At 27.6% G+C, this 15,410-nt stretch overlaps 1 protein-coding gene and 1 long non-coding RNA gene across 3 annotated transcripts in view; one reads left to right on the forward strand and one right to left on the reverse strand.

Annotated features, from left to right (window-relative positions):
* The window catches only part of LOC130675445 (furin-like protease 2), a 265,829-nt gene that overhangs the window by 169,270 nt on the left and 81,149 nt on the right, over positions 1 to 15,410 (reverse strand). The gene's annotated exons all lie outside the window — the stretch shown is intronic.
* Positions 13,995 to 15,292, forward strand: LOC130675470 (uncharacterized). The gene is made up of 2 exons (XR_008991295.1): positions 13,995 to 14,556; positions 14,972 to 15,292. It is a non-coding gene; the product is annotated as an uncharacterized LOC130675470 (long non-coding RNA).

Raw genomic sequence — 15,410 nt, forward strand, 5'->3', positions numbered from 1 at the left:
GAGGCAAAGTGGAAAACTATTTCAAAATAAATATTTTTTTTTTTTTTAAATGCTCAATTACAGTTCACAGAAAAATCGAGCAAACGTCACAGTCTCGGTCCATTTTGTCAATTTTCAAATGCTCAAAAAATTATTCCTATAATAAATACTTGTAAAAAAAAAAAAACATTTTACTGAAATTTTAAATTGGTCGCACTGTCTGGTCTGATCGACTTGACCTATTTTTCACGAACTGTAACTAAACATTTTCAAATAAAAACTGATTTCTTTTTTCTCAAAAATGGTGTCTGATTTTATTCCAAATTCGCATCTACATATATATAGAAGGGTAATGTCAAAAATTGCAAAAAAAAAAAAATCGCATTCCATAAGAACGTTAAAATGTTAATCTAATAAAAATTATAATTATAAAGTTTAATCCGATTCATTTAAATATTTATGAAATAGCATATTAATACTTAAAACTTATTGCATAAATTTTAAATGAAGTTATAATACCATGTAATACTTTATACTTCTTGTATGTAAAATATCAGACAGGCGTGAAAATATTTTAAATATAATAATGAGTGAATAAGGAACTGAAGAATTTTTTATATTGTAAAGTAACTTTAGAATATGTGTAAAATTTAGTTTTAATAACTAATCTGATCATCATTTTTCGTCCATTTTCGTAATTACTCGTTCAATCGTTAGTTAGTGTTATACATGCTCGCTATCCGTTATATAGGATTCAGATGGTGACAAATTCCGTGTTGAGGATTTGTAGATAACATATACAAGCCAGAAATTTTGTGCCTAATACCTAACATTCCTGACTATGTTCCTCGTTACTCCTCACCATCTAAACTCTACAACTCTCGACTCAGTTCGTGTCGAAAGTTATAACCACATAGCATCCATCAAACCCACCAAATAGATCGACCGTACAGTATGTTAGCTTGTTCAATTTAACCTCACAGAGAATTCGTGATATCGATAGGCTTCATTATTGAATGCAAACACTAAACCAAAACCTTTGGAAAATTTTTAGTTTAAGTTAAAAAATCAATGCGTCAAAATTCAATTTATCATGTTGAAATCACAGTTTTCGAACACATGTACGTGAACTACTGTTATGATGGTTTATGCGCGTACGAAAAAATAGTCGTGTAAAAATTACAGAAAATGCTCCAAAATATACAAATCGGCCATTGCAAATTCAGTTATGTGAAATTCATAAAAACATCGATTTGTTTTTTATTACATTACGAGTACTGTCAAAATAAAAATGTTACTCTAGCAATTTGTCACGGTTGTAATTGCATTGAAAAAATCGAAATTATCGTTAAAAATAATGTGGAGAATAAAAAGTACCACATATCGATTTAAAATAGTTATGATGTCAAATTCATACTTTTTTTGTAAAACTTTTTCAAAAAATATTTTTTATCATGAGAATTTATTATTTTTTTACAATTCGGAGTATTTAAAAAAATTTTTTTTTTCTTTATTATTCTGTTTTGTTTTTTGTCTCATGCTTTCTTTACACAGAAAAATAAATAATTTCTTTGTGAAAAAAAAGTTTCATTTAGATCAAAAAAATTTTACCTTTCCAGAAATTTTTTGCATTATAAATTGAAAACGAAAATTTTTCTAGTCCTAAAAAAATTTTTGTCGTCAATTCATAATGCAAATTATTTTTTGCGCTAAGAAATCCTTTTTTTCTGTGTAAATTAGAGTGGAAATTCTCTTCCTCTTTTTTCCTCTGGTGTATTGTAACCATGTTACAATCTGCGTCGACATAATTGAATTTGAATCCGGCATTGAAACTTTGATAAAGACTATTATGCAGTTAGTTATCAAGTAAACATAATCAAAATAATTAATATGATTTCAATAACAAATTACTCAATAGTAATAATTACAGTCGGTGTGTCGGAGTAAGTATGTCCATAAATAACTAAATTGAATAATTACTACTATAATCTGAACAACGAATTAGCAAGCAATCACAACGTTAAATCTTGATTGTTATTATAGTAGCCATATTTAATTACAATAAAATACTGCTACTCTTTAATTTATCGTGATATGGATTATCCAATTCATCGCGTTTATTTGAATAAACTTTTATGGCTGATCGAAGGTCAAAGATTGTAAAAAGTGATCGATACCATGTAAATTTAATTGAAATTATTTTCTGGACAAAATTTTTACTTTGATCAAAAAAGTGTGACATGATACAGTTAAAAAACTTTTTTGACCCAAATAAAGAGTTAACAATGCCATACTATATCGTGATGATAGTCGTGATATGGTCTACAATTTTAGTTAAATAATATATATTGTAGTATCTGGTAACTTATAAATTAATATCACTTATACTACAATGATAACACATTTAAACTAGAACTAATAACACCACAATTAACAGCAGTAAAAAAAAAGGCAAGGGAAATATAGTTTATTGAGATACAGATGTATTATGCTGTTATGTTGTCAATATATGACTGACTGACTCTAGTCGTGTTTCTAAAAAACAAGAGAAGAAGGCATTTGTCTTCTAGTTATTCAGATATTTTAAAAGATCAGTTTCACGTTCGTTACAATATTCCATATTTTGAATTTTTTATTCTGAATGTAAAAAATATCAATGTAAATTTTTCCAATTCCGGTTTTAATCCAAAAAAGGTTGCAATACCAACCAGTTAGCGCGGATACTTCAATCGAAAGATTTCAACACACGTTCTGTCGGCAAAAAAAATAGTTGACTATATATTTATTTTTAGGAGTTATTTTTATTGATAGCAAAAATACTCATTACTATTTCAATTCTTTTATCTAATAACTAATCAAATATGGATCAAAACTGCTAGTTATAGTTTTTGTTTGTTAGTGGAGTAGTGCGGGATTGAAAGTATTGAAAGAGAGTTAACTCGTATAAAAAAAGTTTTTGAAAAAAAGTTGAAAAACCGTTGACTACTTTGAGCTTCATAATGAGACTCGTTCTGGAAATAGAAAAAAACAGCAATTGACTTAATATTAGACGGAGAAATTTTTTGCATTTAAAATGCTACACTGATAGAAGTATTTATTTGATATCAATAAATGTATTTATTCAAAACAGTTTTTCGGCCTTATTTGGCTGAAGTAAGTATTTGTTTGCCTCAAATGTAGATTTATTATTACTTAATAAATCTCATATTTGTGTGGACATCGCCATAGTGCCATAAGAAAGCCGGACCACGTTGGCCACCCACAGAAATTAAAATACATTGTAAAAAATTTTTGGACTCGATGTAGTATATACATTAAATGATAGTTTAAATAGTAGTATATCTAGTAATGATGAATCAGAAGATTTGATGATGATCTTACAACAAATCTACTTATTTGGTTCAAATAAATTGTTCTCTCAGTGAACGATTAAGTCCCAAATTAGTGTTACCATTGTAAATTTTACTATGGTCATAGTCATTTTTGTATGTGTTTATCATCATTTCCGTCAGGTAGCCAATATGGTCCGGCTTTACTACACTGTAAAAAATCACCGGGGTAAGTCCAAGCGGTGTAGGTGTTAAAATTGGCGGTGTTAAATTTCAACACCGAAAGCGGTGTGAAAATAACGCCGCCGCCGGTGTAGATATTCTTTAACGGTGTTAAAATATTTTACATTGTGAATATTTGTACTTACTCGATCACTATACTTGTTAAAAAATGATATTTTTTATTAATTTTCATAAAGAACTGACATTTTTTGTGTTTTATAATCTTTTAAGTTAATGCTCCAAGCGGACGCAGTTTACCCCGCTTTTACACCGATATTACTCCGTTTTTACACCGGTTACCCCGCTTTTACACCAATTTTACTCCGCTTTTACACCAGTTACCCTGATTTAACACCGGTATTTTTAACACCGGTGAATTACTCCTCCTACACCGGTGTAATTTTATTTTAACACCGGGCGGAGTTAAAATGAGTCCATTTTTAACACCGCTCTTTTTACAGTGTATGAGACCATAACATTTCAAACAAAAATAATCACACCGTGTGTAAATGGAAATTTGTTGACTTTTTATTGAAAGTGTTAAATTTTATCATTTTTTTACCATCAAAATACATTCCAAACAGCCCGAACTTCAACTATTTCTGATCGTTTTTTATTTTCCTGTTAAATTTTCTAAAGTTTAATTAAATGTTCAAAAAAGCTCATCATTGTCACGTTTTCAAGTTTAGAATAGTTAACGCGTTTTCAACTTTTTTTCTACGCGGGGTCATTGACTAAATTGATAGTTACGTTTTATGTTTTTTTCTTTACGTGAGAATTATTTTTTATGTATATCAAGGTATAATGAGTTTAAAATTTGAATCTCGCTAGTTAGAAACAAGGATAGTTTACAAATGTGTGTTAGTGCAACGTCAGGATTGAACTAATTATAAAGTCATATTTACTTTAACCCACGTATGATTTCTACCATCGCAAATGAAATATATACATAATTATTTTTAACATGTAAAACAACCATTACTGTCATAATAAAGATGTAAAAAATTTTGTAATAAAAATTCAGTTATTAAAAAAAATTAGTAATAAAAAAACTGTCAATATTAAATCAATAATTTTAATAATTTAAAAATTCTTTTTCAAGTGTTAATCTCATATACTTTACATTGCCTTTTGGTAACTTTAGAATTTGTTGAAATTTTAAGAGAAAACAATTTTTATTTTATACAGCAAAATCAACAGCATTTACATGAAAGAAAAATTCAGACAAAAAATAAAATTAATTAATTAAACAAGTAGTAAAAGAGAATAAAAAAAAACGCTCTTCATTGAAAGACTACGTTTTCAACTGGCTCTTTGAAAACTACCCATGCACTTAAACTATTCAGTAATTTTAATAGAAAAAATAAAGCTGCTTTTAATATTAGATACTTTATCTCTCAAATATTACTAATAAGAAGATTTCTAGTACAAAGTTTTTTCATTTATTAAATTAAAATTTTTTTAATTTATCCAGTACTCATATTCATTGTATTTCTGTAAAATGTTTTCATACACCGAAAAAACGAGTTTCAAAAATAATTTAATATTTAATATATTTTAGTAAGAAATACTGATACAAATCAATAAGTGCATTACTTTTACTGTTTACTACTAAATGTATAGTAGAAATGACAAAACAGTAACAAAAACTTGAATTAAATACTCTACAATATACAAAAATTACGAAACGGCTTGTAATTTTTCCTAAGCAGATCGATAAAATTAAAAGTTGGCGGAGATAGCGTATACAAATATGTATTACAAGTTCGAAGTGCTTCGTGCAAAGGAGACATGAGACCGTCAGACACAGGAAAGGACTCGCGCGCGGGAGATCAGGGTTCGAATCTCGATTAAAACAAGAGATATTTTGAAAATAAATATTGACACCAACAACATTGTAGATGACACCAATAATAATAACAATAATAATAAAAAGTTGAAAAATTAATGAAAATTTTATGTTATTTATTTCTATTCTAATATAGTAAAATTTATTAAACGGGACCCGGGTCAAAAATAAAACTTGATTTAGACTTGGTTTACCAAGTCACGATTTAAAACGAAAAAGTTGAAATCAAGTCGAAATTTACTTAAAACGAAATAGTCAAAACTAAAGTAAAATAATTTTTATATATTAAGGCGAAAGTAAGGCGAATAAATAACTTTTTTTCGATTTGGTTCATCAAGTCAAAACTAAGGTGAATGACTATCGTGCTCGAAGTAAAGACGAATAAGTTCAAACTAAGATCAAAAAATACAAATAAGTTGAAACTAAGATGAAAAAAGGTCAAAAAGTTGAAAAAAATTTAATTTAAGTCAAAAAAGTCGATACCTTTTCGAAAAATTGTCGGCAAATCGATAACTTCAAAAGAAAATAAAGTGAAGCGAGCCTGAATCAAGTTTTATTTTTGACCCGGAGATAGTAAAATTTAATAAATATATAGTTAAGTTTACTAATGCAGTTTCTATTTATTTCCATATTTGAATAATAAAAATTACTAAATGTAAATAAAAATTAAATTCTCACGATAGTAAAAATAACACAATTGCAATAGCGTTTCAAAATTACAATATGAATTTAGTAATTTTAATTCATATTTTTAAGTAAAAGTTGCTAGATTTTTTTCACCGTGTACTATAAATTAATTTATTTTCATTTGTCAACATGCAAAATATTTTTTTTTTGTTTTTTGTAACAATCTTTCATTTTCACAACTAAATAATAATATATTTATGATTTATTATTTAGCTGTATATACAATTAAGATTGATTACCATCAAGCTTACTTTCTATTTTTAAAAAATATAGTAGAAACCGGTATACCAATAATAGTCACAAGGGAAAAAAAACGTGTATAGTAGTAAAGTAAACGAAACCAGGTGACCAAGTCACGAGTCACAAGTATTTGACGTCATCGTCCGACTTTTAATTGCATATATTAAATTATATCACATACAAGTATACGAAACTTGTTGGACACCATTTAAAACTGTTTTATGTTCTAAATAATTCACTAAGTGTGTTAAATATTTTTTTAAATAAAAATTATAATAATAAAAAAAAGATGTCGGCAATTCTACTCGGGACTGCTGCACTGAGCAGAAAAAGGATTATTAAAAAGTACTTGGAAAATCTAAAAGTTCACGTTTTAAACGCTCCCATTAAATTTTAATTAACTACTTTTTTCTTATAAATTTTTGAAACACGTATACCTTTCGAAAAAGCAGAAAAGAAAATTTAATCTGTTTAATTAACACCAAATATTTTTTGACAATACGGTTTTGATGATTTTTAACCGAAAAAAGTAGTTTTTGAAAAAATAAACAAAAGAAGTCGGGAGACATCGATGTATGGGATTATATAGACAAATATGCCGTCTGTCATCACTCTTGATTAATAAAAAAAAAAATATAAGAACAACAATAGTGAAAATCGAAAGGGTTCAACTAGACAAAATTTGGAAGTGAATAAAAAAAAAATAAGCCAATCAATCCAATGAGCAGTTCGCGAGATATCGAATTGATGTTTGTACATCTCAACGCACAGGCGGTACAGACCAATTGACGTTTAGCAAAAATATTTCTTTAATTAACTTTATTTTTTAATAATAAACTCAACAAAAGAACTTCAAATTATTATAGGACTGTTCAATCGAATGCTCTCTTGCCATAAGTTATTTTTTTTTATTTTTCGAGATTTTAGGATTATATAGCATAACCTTTACTTCAACTTTGAGGGATGCAATCGTTTGTTTGCTCGAAAATTGTCTTTGATAATTATTTTAATCAGGTAAATATTCTACTTAAAAATATTAATTTTTAACTTCCCGCTAAGAAAATCGATGATTTTCAAAAAATTGTGTGTGTGCGTGTGTGTGTGTGTGTATCTATGTAAACTCTTCGTAACTTTTTAACTAATAAACCGATTTGGATGGTTAAGGCGGCAATCGAAAGAACTTGTTGGCCATCAAGTTTCCTGGAAATTTCAGTTCATTTGATCAAGTAGACTCGAAAATGTTAGCGAATTACGAAAAAAAATTTGTTTTCTCTAGTTTTTTATTGATTTCTCAGAAACGACTGAAATGATCGACTCCAAAATCTAATCGGCTCTAGAATTTATTGAAACGCGTTGATTGCCGCCTTAGCCATCTCAATCGGTTAATTTGTTCAAGAGATATCGCGGGAAAAAAAACGGTAAAAAACAGTTATTAGCGAATATCTTTGAGACAACTCAATTAAACAATTCCATAATCTGATCAGCTCTAGAACTCAATAAAATGCGCCAATTGCCGCCTCAACCATCAAAATCGGTTAATTCGTTCACGAGATATCTTGGGAGAAAGAAACGCTAAAAAACGGTTATTTTCAAAAACAATGGCATACAAAAGTATTTTCGAGCTCAAGGAGCTTGAAAACAGCGGGAAGTTTTGGGGCTGGCCCGCAGGGTCAACCGATAGACAGATTTTTTTTGTTTAAACAAAATAGTAAAATTAACGAACTAAGTAGAAAGTGAATTAATTCCTGTATTATTTCTGATACAAAAGATTATTAAATAATAATAGTAACAATTAAATTTAATTGATTTTTATAATAATTTAAATAGCTATTTTCGATTCGTAAGATTAAAACGAGGGTTTGCGGAATGCTTGTATTGGTGACACAAGTCAGGTTATGATGCATTTTCGTTGATAATGTAATATAACCTACGACGAGTGTTGACACAACAAGTATGCCAGATTTTTGTTTGAATCATACGTGTCGAACAACATTTTTACAACGACTGTGTTTAAATTTCTATTAAGAGAATTTTAAATAATTAAAAAAAAAATTATTATTTTACTAAAAAATATAAAATTTTACAATGGAATGTATATGAATGTATTCATGCGACAACTTATTCACGTGTTTTGCTTTTCAATGCAGTGTGACATTTTCTGATTTATTTATGAATCATATTTAATTAAAAATCTAATAACGTCAATTATGTTAAAATATTAATCAATACAAAGCAATATTTTTATTCTAGTTTTTTTTCAAGTTGCATGTGCGTGGGTAAATAAATAACAAGATGATACGAGTATCCCTTATTAAAAGAGTATATACAGAGAGACGATTTTTTCTATCTCTTTTTGTCTAGACCAAACGACGGTCGCTCCCTGATTTGTATATAATTCTTATAGCAAATTACTTTTCAGCACAGTAAAATCATGCTGAAAAGTGAAACAGCTGATTTTTCGACACCGTTCTATAGTTTCGTCAAGTCATCGAGAGAAATATTCATTTTACTCGCGCCACACGACGCTCGAATATTGAATTTTGAACGCAGGAGTTATAGAAATTATTTTAATTGTTTACAACATATAAGATACTCAGTAAAAATAACTAGAGTTTCGAGTCAGGTTCATAGAGTGAATTTTACATGATAATTAAATACAGTAAGATGATTTTCTATAGTCTAGAACTTTCCGTTGTCCATATTCGAGACGGATGTTCGTTGGGTTTTCTGTTGAATCGTTTAATGACTAATAAACAGTACATCTGTAGGGGAGTCTGGGGCACGAAGGCCCTCTTAAGCCGGTTTTTTCTTTTTGTGGCTTTTAACCATCAAATTCGTTTATTTGCCGTCTATTTCGGAAGAATCAGTCGAAATTTTGCCAAAAAATTATAAAAAATTTTTTTTTTTTATTTCCCGTCAAGTTGTGACCTTTACAATGTTGTTATCATATTTTAGGTGGATATGTGATATGTGGGGTAAAATGGGCCAATCAAAAAAGTTGTAACGAAAAAATTAACTTGACGGAAAATAAAAATAAAAATCGTTTTTTCGTGACAATGTTTTTTCGAGTGGTCCATTTTGACCCACATATCACATATTCACGTAAAATATAATAAGAACATTATGAAGGTCATAACTTGACGGAAAATGAGAAAAAAAAAATTTTTTCGAGTGGCCCCTTTTTACCTCACATATCACATATTGGTATAAAATATGATAAAAACATTGTAGAGGTCATTATTTGATGGAAAATACGAAAAACATTTTTTACCTAATTTTTGAGGGGTCCTTCGCGCCTCAGGCCCCCCTATATATCATTTATTTTTATTTATTTATTTATTTTATTTGGCCATAGGACTTATGTCCTCTTATGGCCATAACACAACATAATATACAGAGTGTACAAGTAACAAATATATAATTTTAAATCTAAATTTTAGTTTCAATTTTATCTACATATAAATAAAAAGTGTAGATTTGTCATAATTTTCACAAACAATGTGGACATTTTTCGCGATATTTATTCTTTGTAGTGTCATTTTTAACCAATCGAAGATGTGCTTTCTTACCACAAGTTGCAAAAAGTACATTTTTTAATTAAGAATATTTATCTTGTTGAAAGTATTTGTTATTTTTTTTGCTCGTGCAAAATAAATTTTTTTTTCAGCACGTCATATTATATTAACTCTGCGTCATCCATGTGTAACAAAGTAGCTTAAAGATTTATCCAATTTACTGGTCAACGTTTCAAACAGATGTGAAACCTCAAAGTAAACAAAGAATATTTATTAAATTAATTATAGATATTAAGTTATAACTTTTGTTCAAAAAAAATCCGTCTGTTAATATAAATTTTAAAATTATATTTCCATTATTTTAATTAAATTCATTTTTTTAGACGTTTTCTATATATTATTTGAGTAATATTCTTGTTTGCATATGAGTGCTAAAAAAATTTATCATATATAATTTATAATGTACGCAAAAGAGTTATACATCTGTGAAATAATCTGCATAGAGTTATATTTTTTTTTTTTTTTTATATCAAAATATTATACTTTAGAGCATTGCTGCAGCTTTCAGAAAATCATCTGATACCGTATTTATAGTTAATTATATTAATTGAGCGAAAACTGTAGATGCATGTGAGATTAAAACATGAAATTTTTAAAAGCTCTATATAAAATCTCGATTCAATAATTAGATACTTTTTTTAAATTTTTTTATGACTAATAGCGAAAATACTTAATTTTTATTATTGATTAAAAAAAAAATAGGAGTGATGAGTATTTAAATTTCTAAAAAATTGAGTAAACAAATAAATTTTTTGTCATTTTATGGTTATTCAAAATTATCAGATAACTATTTTTAGAAGGAATTAATTACAATAACTGGGATGAGAAAAAATATCAACTGATACGACACAATTACGAACTAATTAACTGAAAGTTATTCTAATTACTATCCCAATATGCAGTTCAGTTCAATTTATTCAATAGAGAAGCTTATAAATTTTTTTCATATTTACTCTTAGTAATTATATATTTACTCAAATAATAATAAGGATAATAATAATTTATTATTAATAAAAATAACTACAAGAATAATAATTTCTATTATCATATAAAACTGAAAGCTGAGCGTTTAATCGTGATTTGAATTTTAAACCTTTGTTTGGATAGCTAAATTAATGCTAATTGGGGTAGACAGAAGCATGACAGCCCGCCCCCGAAATTTAGTTGGGAAAAAAATTATATATCGGAAGTTCTTTTGTAATTTAGAGATTATTAAGCATTATTAAGAAAATAAGACAGACTATTTGGAACAAACTAAGAAAATCTAAAGTTATTTTTTATTAGAAAAACATTTTTATTTTACAATTTTTTTATGAAAGAAATCGTAACAAGTAAAAAATATTAATATATCATTGGGAATTCGTTTAAATATTTTTTTTTTATATAATTTGTAAGAGACGGACTTGTATGCCCCCAAAAGGAATTTTTTTTTTTTTGTCAAAATTATAAAATAATGTTATCATTTTTCAAATAAATCAAAGCGATTTTTATCCGGTGCTCAAATCTATTACTTGCTTATGTAAACCGTCAGGCCTAAGTTTTCTTTCATATATTAAAAAATTTTATAGTACTTTTTTTTTTTTTTTTTTTTATATGAAGTAGCTTTTTAACTGCCGAAGTCATTAGCGGTTTTAAACTGTTACGAATGGTACATTGAGGCTTTGAAATTTTATAAGTTCAGCGGCCGGCCGAATCTCAGACAACCGATTTTTTCGGCTAACACTGGGATTCGAACCCACGCCTGGCCGGTTACCAGGTTCGAATAATAAGCTCTTACCTCTCGGTTATGGTGACTAGTGAATGGTCAAATTAACTACTCGCTTTTGCAAACTGTCAGGCCCTAGTGTCCCTTAATACATTAAAAAATATAATATTATTGATGTACGACGATTAGTCTACGTAGAATACTTGAGAAAGTCAAAATAAATTTATGAAACGTTTTCTTTATGGTAACTAAACATCGCTCTTTAATTACCATTATAACTACATATTTGAAGAAATTTCGGATTATTATAACTGCTATCAATTATGTGCACTTAGTAAAATATTTGATACAAACCAATGTATTAAATATCACAAACGAAAGTAGAAATTTGATTTTACTTATCTTCCTGCACAGTAATAATTTATATTATGAAGTAATTCATCATTTCTCTATTTACCTTAGTAAGTAAGTTAGAACTGTAGATACATATATATATATATATATAATATACGGTCACACTTAACACAAATTGACCTTCCTGTAATCTATTCACATACACCCTTATTATATACATATCTATTTGCAAAGATGCATTATAAACTACCATACGTACTTCTCATTTCATGATTATAGGAGTCAGGACGAATAATAATCCAAGAGAATGCCTTTAAGCGGCTTTCGGGAATACTTATACATATATATATCTGGTGAACTTTCTATCTCATTTTAATTCTCATTCTCTCACCATACTAAATTCTGTAGTATTTTACTATCTTTTACTCTGTCTTTCTAGTGTATTTCAGGGTATAACCGAGGAGAATATCGTTGCGGTCGGTATAATATTAACATATATATATACATGTATAACTTTCTCTCTTTCTCTTTGTCTTACTCATCCTTCTACTCTTTATTGTCCAACAAAAGGACTCGAAACTCGGGTGTGCATATTACAATCGGAATAGTGGCAGTTATCTTTTAATGTAAAACACAGACGTTATATGCATGTACACTACAAAGGAATCCCGAGTACACCTAGTGAATCTCGCTCAGTACATATCTAATACAATATTCTCTATATCTATGACAATATATTTATAAGCACTAGTCTTTTAAATAATGAATAATCCCAACAAGTACCAGACAAAAATAATTCACCGTAATTTTCAGCAATATAATTTATTATTCTGAACTTGCCACCTGTATGGCTTATTATCCGTGTTACGTCAAGACGATTTATTTTTAAAGTACGTTCACGTGCTTACTTTTTATTTTATTTATTTTATTATTATATTCTCTTTTTTTACTTTTTTTTAGCAGGACTCTTCCATTACATTCCGTTCTTCTCTCTTTCGTCGTTTCTATCTCCCAAGCGGTCACTTTCTGTTACCAACTCACGTACAGTTGCATTTAAAAGCTGGGGTACTCATACTCTCAAACCCTTCCTCTGGTCTCCCAGTTGGGATGGGAAGCTTCCATTTCATCCATTCGGCATTCTATATAACCCTTTCGCGTGAACGCGCGTATCGCCAGTCCCCACACACGCCTGTAATCCGCAACATCGTAATTCCAAAATCCTCTCATTGCAGCCACGTTCAATTCGTGGTATACTTGATACGACTCAACGATAAGAGATGTCTTTTCCCATCGAATTCACCCGGAATTACTATGTGCTGTTGCTCTCTTGCTAGTTTCGTATTTATATATCAATTTACGTACATTAAATCCGATTTGGATTAATAATAAAAATATAGTCAGATAATAAAAGTTTACGTCATTGGATATCATTTTTTTGTCAAAAGTATATCTTAAAATATTACATTCAAGATTTTTATTGAATTTACTTTTGGTGATAAAAAAAATAATTTTCAATTACATAATGCAACTTTTTTTTTTTCATTCAAAATTTATAAATCTATATAAAAAGATAATGCCAAATATATTATATATATATATTATAAAACCTCAAAGCAAAATAGAGTTTTCTCAGTTTCAGTTTTTCATTTGATGAATAAACAAATAAACGAAACGTTTTTATGTATACAAATAATTTGTTAATGTATCAACAATTACTAAATTAAAAATTATACGACCTGCATTGCCTCAGGGACGGATAATGCGACACTTTTTTATACATTTTACTTAATAAATTGTATTAATAATTCAATTGAATTTTTTTAGTAAATCAATATAAAAAAAGTTTAGGAAATAAAAAAAATGCACACCTCAGATGCTCATCTAATGACAAAACTAAACGCGATTTTAATTTATATAAAAAAAAATTCATCGAAAAACAAGAAATTTCGAACTGTAATATTTTTTAAACTACACGGAAAAAAAATTCGACGAAAAATTCCAATATTACTATCGTAATCCTGGACTATACTTTTATTGTCTGTAACATTCAAATATATGATACGAAAATTTACAGTTTTTAAAAGATTTTTTACTATTCACTATCGTAATTTCATTAAGAGTTTATTGTAATCAATTCAATAAGAAATATTACAATGTTACTATCGTAAATAGTAAAAGAATAAAAAATAAGATTTAATTATACTATTTATTCTTTTATTCTTCCTTTTAATTTACAGTGCTGCCTCTATGTTTTTACAATACAAGCTACAAAAATTACGATAGTTGGATTGTAAATTTTCTGAAATGGTATAGTATATGCCATCTGAAGCGTTTACGTATGAAAGACAAGTGTTGTCACAAACCATGATGTGATGCTTGTATGAGTGTATATATATATATATAAATACAAATGATGACATCTACTTTGTCTGTATTATTTGTGGTTCAACTATATATATTTATAAATCAGTTCATCTTTATCCACAGTGTAGTGCAGAAATAGAGGTTATTATTCATGACGTTTTTCGGACAATTGTAAATAAGAAATTTAAAATAAAAACTGTACTTTCGTCATTACAAACCTACATAGATTGTGGAATATAATAATTTGGTGGTGTAAGTATAATTATTATTATTCAATTTTTATTAAACTTAATATTCTGTGGGTATATCGTATGATCCTGAAGTTGGCAGATAATTAGTAATTTTCGGATTTTTTTTTTCACCAAAGAAATTACAAAAAAAAAAAAAACTAAAAAAATACACATGTAGAAAATTTAAAAAACTATGGGTGCAATTTTTTTAAATATTTTTTTTTTAATTATTTATCGTCTAAAAAAAAATCCAAAAATTATTAGATATCTGCTAACTTCAGTATCATGTATATCGTTCGTTTTAAAATCATTTATCTGGACAAGAAGTTTATTTTTATAAACAATTTAGTAGTATTTTGTGGTCATAGGATAAATGATTCTAAATGAATGAAAATTTATTTTTTCTAATAAATTCAATTCTCCTAATTTTGTTACAGGATAATCTTCATTTGTCGACAATGAATAATTTTACCCGGCTTTGCGAGAGGTAAAACATTTCAATAACCTCAAATTATGGACATTCAACATTTCTTTATGATACTGAAGTTAGCAGACGCCTAATAATTTTTGGATTTTTTTAAAAATGATAAATTATAGAAAAAAAGTATTCGAAAAAATTGCACCTATGGTTTTTTTAATTTTCTACATGTGCGTATTTTGAATACAAATAAATGAGTTATTTATTCATAAATTTTATATATACCAAAAAAATATGTTTGAAAAAATATTAAATAAATGTTTTATTATTACTACTTCAACATGTTTTATTTTTATTTCGAGATTGTATTTTCCTTCTCAATTTAACTGTTAAAAAAAAAAAAAAAATTCCAAATGATAAATTTTTCTTTTTTATTAATTATAAGTTCTACTTTTTTA

This window comes from Microplitis mediator, chromosome 1 (genome assembly GCF_029852145.1).
Source record: "Microplitis mediator isolate UGA2020A chromosome 1, iyMicMedi2.1, whole genome shotgun sequence".
Taxonomy (NCBI): domain Eukaryota; kingdom Metazoa; phylum Arthropoda; class Insecta; order Hymenoptera; family Braconidae; genus Microplitis; species Microplitis mediator.